We start from the raw sequence: 6544 nt of genomic DNA, 5'->3' as shown, positions 1-6544 counted from the left end.
AATAAGAAGATGAATCCACGAAGATGTCAGCTACAATCCTGTGGAAGCCATCAGGGAAGCAGCATGACGAGACCCAAGGCAGGACCGCAGAGACAGGTTCAGCCACGACCCGAAGTCCACGACTTAATCCAGAACTCAGGATAGAGGATCCAAGACACAGGACTACAGCAAGAGGATCAGCCTCGACTCCGGATCCCGGCGTAGATACAAAACAAGAAAAAAGATTTGGCTGGGTTAATCGGAACAAGAGAAAACACAGACACAGACAGAGAGGGAAAAGGTCATTGGATAAAAGTTATTCCTGATAACGATCCCCTACTTCCCACGGCCCTGCCCGACTCCACGCTCTGTCAGGACAGAGCCCTGCCGTCCCCAATTCAATGACTTAACTCTTCGTCAGTGCTCAGATGTGCGCTGCGTGCTGGTGCATGATGAAGACGAGCGCGGTGCTGTCAGTCTGGATGTAACCTTGGCAAATGCGAGGGGCAGGAGTCACCCTGAAAGCGTGACTAAGGCAGCTAGCCCGTCTGCACACGCTTCAAATTCATCTCCGCAAGCCGAAGTGTGGAAATTAACTTTCAGTTGCTCCTCTGAGGCCGCTTTCCTGATTAAGCACTTGTCAAATTTCTGATCAAGGACTGAACAGCCAGTAATGAACAGCCCGGCTCGAAAACTCTCAATCACAGGGAGCAAAAGTGCATCCCATCCAGACAATGCAGAGGACAGCTTCACTGCTAAATGACAGTTAAACTATGAACTAGTTTGAAGTTTCCATTTTGATTTGTTTTTCTTAAAGTTTGTCGTTTTAATAATACATGGCTTTAGCATTTTTATCTTTAAACCCTTTATATTTCTTTGTACTTGTATTGTTTTTGTTCTTTAACCATTAGCCCCCTATTATTATTGTTGTCAAAGGTTGTCAGTTTAATGTGGGATGTTATAAATAATTATCTTGACATTCAGGATTAAAAACCTGTTTGTACTGGTTTTGTTTGTTTCATGGGTATTGTAACATTTTAAAAAGGGATTTTAGATAGAAAATCCTACCAAATAATCTCCTTGCAATGGTTACTTAAATTGTATGTGTATGTCAAGATGTTCCCAATTTCAAATATTTTATAGACAAATCTAAATAAAGTATTTTGTTTGAATAAAAGAATGCTAAATCCAATACTGCTCTCTAGTTGTGTTTACCATAAGCTCTGATGGTTGATCTTTTAGCTAAAAAACAAAGAATTCAGGGTCCGATGCATTTCACGGCTTTGTCTAATACGTTGTTTTGCTATCATATCCATCAGGCTTTCTTTCTATTCCTGCTCTCTTCTCTGTTGTGAGCTTTGGTGTTGGCTCCTAATTTGACTTGCAGCCTCCTCCTCAGTATCTAAGATTCTGCATATATTTGTATTCCTATCTTATTATCAACCTCCACACTTAGTCAATCTTAGGTCAAGGTAAGCCCCCTCTCACACAGTATCTACCTGCACAATTTCTCAATGGATTCATCCCTGCCAGTCAACATCGTCTCATTCCTGGACTGAGCTTGTTCATTGTATGAGAGATGTTTTAAATAGCTTGACAAGCTTGCTACATCTCTTAGAACAAGGGTCTCCAACCTTTCTTCATCTGAGAGCTACTTTGAAAAAATGAAAGTGGCCAAGAGCTACTTGCATCACATCACTTACATTTATTCACATAGCACTCGTCAGTTGAATTAAGCTACTTTTGTACACGTACGAAATTGCAATACCTAAAGCTTATCACAAATCTTAACTTCACATCAAGGTCCAAGAAACGAAAATGTCTCACATATTATTATGGCACATAGTAAGTAAGTCACTGAACATTCACATACATGTCCTTAATCACCACCTGACAAGCATCTTTGACTTATGGTCAAATAAGTGCATTCACTCTTTTTTACAGTTAGTGAGATGAAAGGCACTGCATGGAGTCCACCATAGAGGTGTATGCTGGACCCACTTAGGTTCACTCTAATAGAGTCATTTAAATGTTGATCAGTCAGTCTTGTTCTGTATTTAGATTTCATTACATTCATGCCAGAAAAAGCTGTTTCACAAAGGTCTGTAGAACAAAACCAAATAAAGCAGTATGTTCAGTGCTTGGTGATGTTCTTATAGTTTTCTGTTATTCTTAATGCTTGTCATTCACATGTTGAGAAAAGACGGACTCCACCGCCCGGACCTAACGGAGCCGCAGTGGGCTAGCTCCGGGACGCCGGCTGGAGCTAGCCCCCTGCGGCTCCGGCGGCCACCACTGGGATAATCGGGTCCCTTATTAACATTTGCTCCCGTTTAGCATTATGGGCATCATAGCCATAGACTATAAAAGTCTTACCCAAGGCTGAATCATAAACTAAAATGTATATGTATGCATAAAGGGTTACGTCCTTAGCTGGCTAATAAGTAACAAGCTAAGCTACCAAGCACACAAACACCTGCGAACGGGGTTAACATGTATAATATTATCATTTTAGACTTCTTGGAAGTTCTGTTAGTACATTCAAGCGCACAGCACGACATTTTAATTGTCTGGTATTTGTAACAATATTCCCTAAAAGGCACAATCACCACGAACACGGCTAAAGCTAAAGGGTCAAGTACAGTACTATGACTAACTAACGTTGTAGCCTCTATGGTTGTAGCCTAGCAGAGTGGACAAGTTGCTGTTAAGGCCCTGACACACCAAGCAGTCACCAGAGGACTAGCCGACGCTGAAGTCGGCTGTTGCCTGGCCGTGTTCTCCTGCGTTTTGGCCATGTGTCGCACGGGAACACACCTCACCGACTTCAGTGCATGAGTGGCAATAACTCTCCTTACCAGCAGGCGGCGGTAGTGTGTATTCGTCATTCAAAAGAGGCAACAACCGGAAGACAGAGAAGAAGAAGAGTATCTTTTCTCCGTAATATCATACAGAGCTGGCCTCTCCTGGATCAAGGTGATGAACAGGTCTTCGTTTGCATCATTCCAGATCGCCATGATGAGATGAAAATGAATAGCAGTCTGTGTGTGCCTTCTTAAATCGTTTGTTTACGTCCCTCACTTCCGCTTCGCTTCTCATGCACTGATTTGCTAGCTGAACAGCCAATCAGAGTGATTATTTGGTCCGACTGCCAGACCCGATGCATGGCCGATTCAACATGTTGAATCGGCCATGCATCGGGTCTGGCAGTCCAAATAAGGCGTGTCACGGTCGACGGTGCGGGACACACCAACCTGACTACGGCGCCGCGTATGTCCGACAGCCTCTGACGGCCTCTGACTCCCAAAATCGGGTTGGTGTGTCAGGGCCTTTAGCTGACAGTGAGGCATGTACGTGTCCATCAACGTGACCACGCCCTAATTTATGCAAACACTTTAAGACCTAATATAAATAAAAGGGTTGTGTTAAAAAACAATTCACTCACAGATTCATAATCATGAAGGTGGAATATAACTATATCGATAATAATATTTATTGCATCTGTAACAGAGTTATAAAGGTTGGTGTAAAATCCAGGTTAAATTGGAGAATTACGCCATCTGGTGTTACAAACGTGTGCCTGCATTGCTGTAGCTTCGTTACCGCAATGGATTGTGGGAGGTTCTCATACAGCGTGAGGATCTGTTGAGAGTAAGGTGCTATTGTATTATGTCTGTGGACAAAATGTATGTTATTATTTTATTAGGACAATAATGTTCTGTTGTGTTTGTTTAGTTTAATGTTAGTCGTTTAATGCTCACAGCAACATGTTTTTGTGTGATTCGCTATTTGTGTTTATTAATGTGTTCGTCAATAGCTAATTTGAGCTAATAGGCTAACGTGAGCATGGTGCTATCTCTCCAACAGAACGCAGCTCACGTGTTCATTGTATGTGTCCATTGCAATGCAGGTATGTGAGTTTTGTACACCAGTTTGTTTATGTTTAATGTTTCACATTGTTACCACTATACGATCATTGTTGTGTTGTTGATTATTGGATTGTAAAGGAGATTTAGATACCGCGTGAGGATCTGTTGAGAAACGCAGCTCACATGTTCAATGTATGTGTCCATTGCAATGCAGGTATCCTATGTATGGAATAAACTGAAGTAATCACCAGCTCTGAGTGGTCTGTTGCTGAGAGGACATTACACCGGGGTTACACATCCATGGGTAGAAACATATTTTTTCTGCTGTAAAGTTGGGCATTTTAACATGGGGGTCTATGGAAATTGCTCCTTTCTGCAGCCTAGCGGCCCATGTATGAACTGCAGTGTGTGGCACTTCCGTATTGGCTTCCCGGCTGTTCCCCAGAGTTTGCCGCTTGGTCTGAACCATAGACACATAAAACATAAAACACATAAACACAGCAGACAACAGCATTATAAAAACCAAAATACTGCATGTGGGTGCACACTCACATTCTCTGTCTTACGGTTACATTAATCCCATGAATGTATGAGACTAAGTTAGCTTCATTATATCTCAATCAGTGATTAAGTGAATAATAAAGTTTCTAACGGGTCACTATCAGCTTGTCACTCATTATTTTCAGGGAGGGGGCGGGGTTTGGAGGAACGGAGGAGACGGTGATCGCGGAAGCTTTTTTCCTCCTGCCTTCACAAACTTCACACAAATATTTATCAACTGAAAATAGCAAGAGGACATTCGAACTCTGCAATCCAAGACTTGATTAAATCCACCAAAAACCTGACATGATGATAACGAGTGTTTTTCTAAAAACACAAATCCCTCCCTGTGTGCCTCTGAGCCGCAGCGACAGGGCCTAATTCAGAGCGGGTCATTCTGCTGTTGGTTCTGGACTGGTGTGGCTGGAGAAAGCAGACTGGTCTGTGTGTGGTGTCACTGTGCCGCTGTCACATCTGTTCCTTGATCACTGCGTCACGGACCAATTTGATATTCGTGTGACAGAAACAATTCTAAAATAAAAAACCGTTATTGTCCAGCCGCGGCCGAAAAATAAAGAAGCAACCTTACTACGCTATAATCGATAATCGAGCGGCGAGCTACTGAAAAGCTGCCCGCGAGCTACTGGTAGCTCGCGATCGACGTGTTGGAGAGCAGCTGAAAGAACCCAAGTCTGATTCACATTGGGAGAATCAGAGCCAAAGACTGTTTGTTCCATGTCTTGACTGAGACCCCATACAGTTTCGAAAAAGACCTGGACAATACAGTGCAATCAGTCTGCTTCACTGCTCCAGCGTGAGCAATGGAGAATTGGTCTGAATGAAAGGCAGCACACCCTGTAGCATGGACATTTGAGCTAGGATGACAGTAATATGGTGCTAGTTTTTAAAACTGCATCTTGTCTTTCGGCAGATGAGGCAATGAATTGTTTGAGTATTTGGAGTTCAGCAGCTCATTCTGTGTCATAAAACATTATTATTAATAACACACAATGTATCAGTGGTTGCTCTTGCCATGAATCTGCCATCTTGAATGTGGGCTGGTGACTTTGTTAATTCTCAAGGTAGCTGGCTTTATATCGCATTAGACTTTCCGCCTCCCTTGTATCACGTACGTGGCACTTTCAGTGTGCTATTTGTGAGACAATTATTCTGGAATGTAAACCGAGGGGTTTTGAATATTCTCCCAATGCTACCAGGGAATTATTTCTCAACAACTATCATCGTTCAATGTTTAGGAATTTATTTTTCTGTCCAAATGAAAAACCACTGCCAATCGGCTATCCCATTAGTTCACTGACCGCCCTGCATCTGAAATACACAGGAGCTCGGGATGAGCACAGCCTGGTTAAGGGGAAGTGCTCACTCTCAGACAGCAGATACACAGACCCACTGGCAGGCTCTGAATCTCTAATCATTACTCTGTGTGATTTCCCACTGGGTCGTTGACAGCATAACAAGATAATTTGTTTACCTTCTCCTTTGGAGGAATATGAACGTGACCCAGTCAGTTCTCTTATTGCTTAGCTGTTGATGGGCTAAATATTTTTTGAGTCAATCCTTATTATTCTCCCTGCATATAGCAACCACATAAATTCAATGATTCACTAATGTTTTCTTTTTAAAGGAAAATCCACGACCCACTGCTTAGGTGTAAATTGCTCCTCATGATGTTTATATAGGTTTCAAATCAGTTTTGCATTGGCAATCTTAAAATCACTGTTTCTTCTTTACTTTACTTTTCTTACTTTAATGGTTACACATTCAGCTTTTCTCTGGAATAAGAAACATCTTGTATTCCAATAACTAATCTTCAAAGGAGCTTGCTATTCAATTGAACCTGGTATTGGCCTTTGGAAAAGAGGCCAGCAGATCAGAAAGATCATTTATAATGCTGGTGGTTTGCCCTATATTGCGAAGACAAACTGCTGTGTGGCTAAAGGCCATATATCGGACCAAAAATACTGAGGTGCTATTGCTGTATTTTATTTTTCAAATGCAATTAACTATTATAACTCCTAATTGGAATTAAATTAAACAAACAGCTTCTTTCAATTGGCTACTGATGCACAGCGTTTTGTGATCATCTGTCCACTTACTGTAGGATAAATTCTTTCAATGTAGGTTATATTGCTGTG

The sequence above is a fragment of the Pseudochaenichthys georgianus genome, chromosome 15 (assembly GCF_902827115.2).
Source record: "Pseudochaenichthys georgianus chromosome 15, fPseGeo1.2, whole genome shotgun sequence".
Lineage (NCBI taxonomy): Eukaryota > Metazoa > Chordata > Actinopteri > Perciformes > Channichthyidae > Pseudochaenichthys > Pseudochaenichthys georgianus.
Note: the sequence above shows the minus strand (reverse complement) of the source record.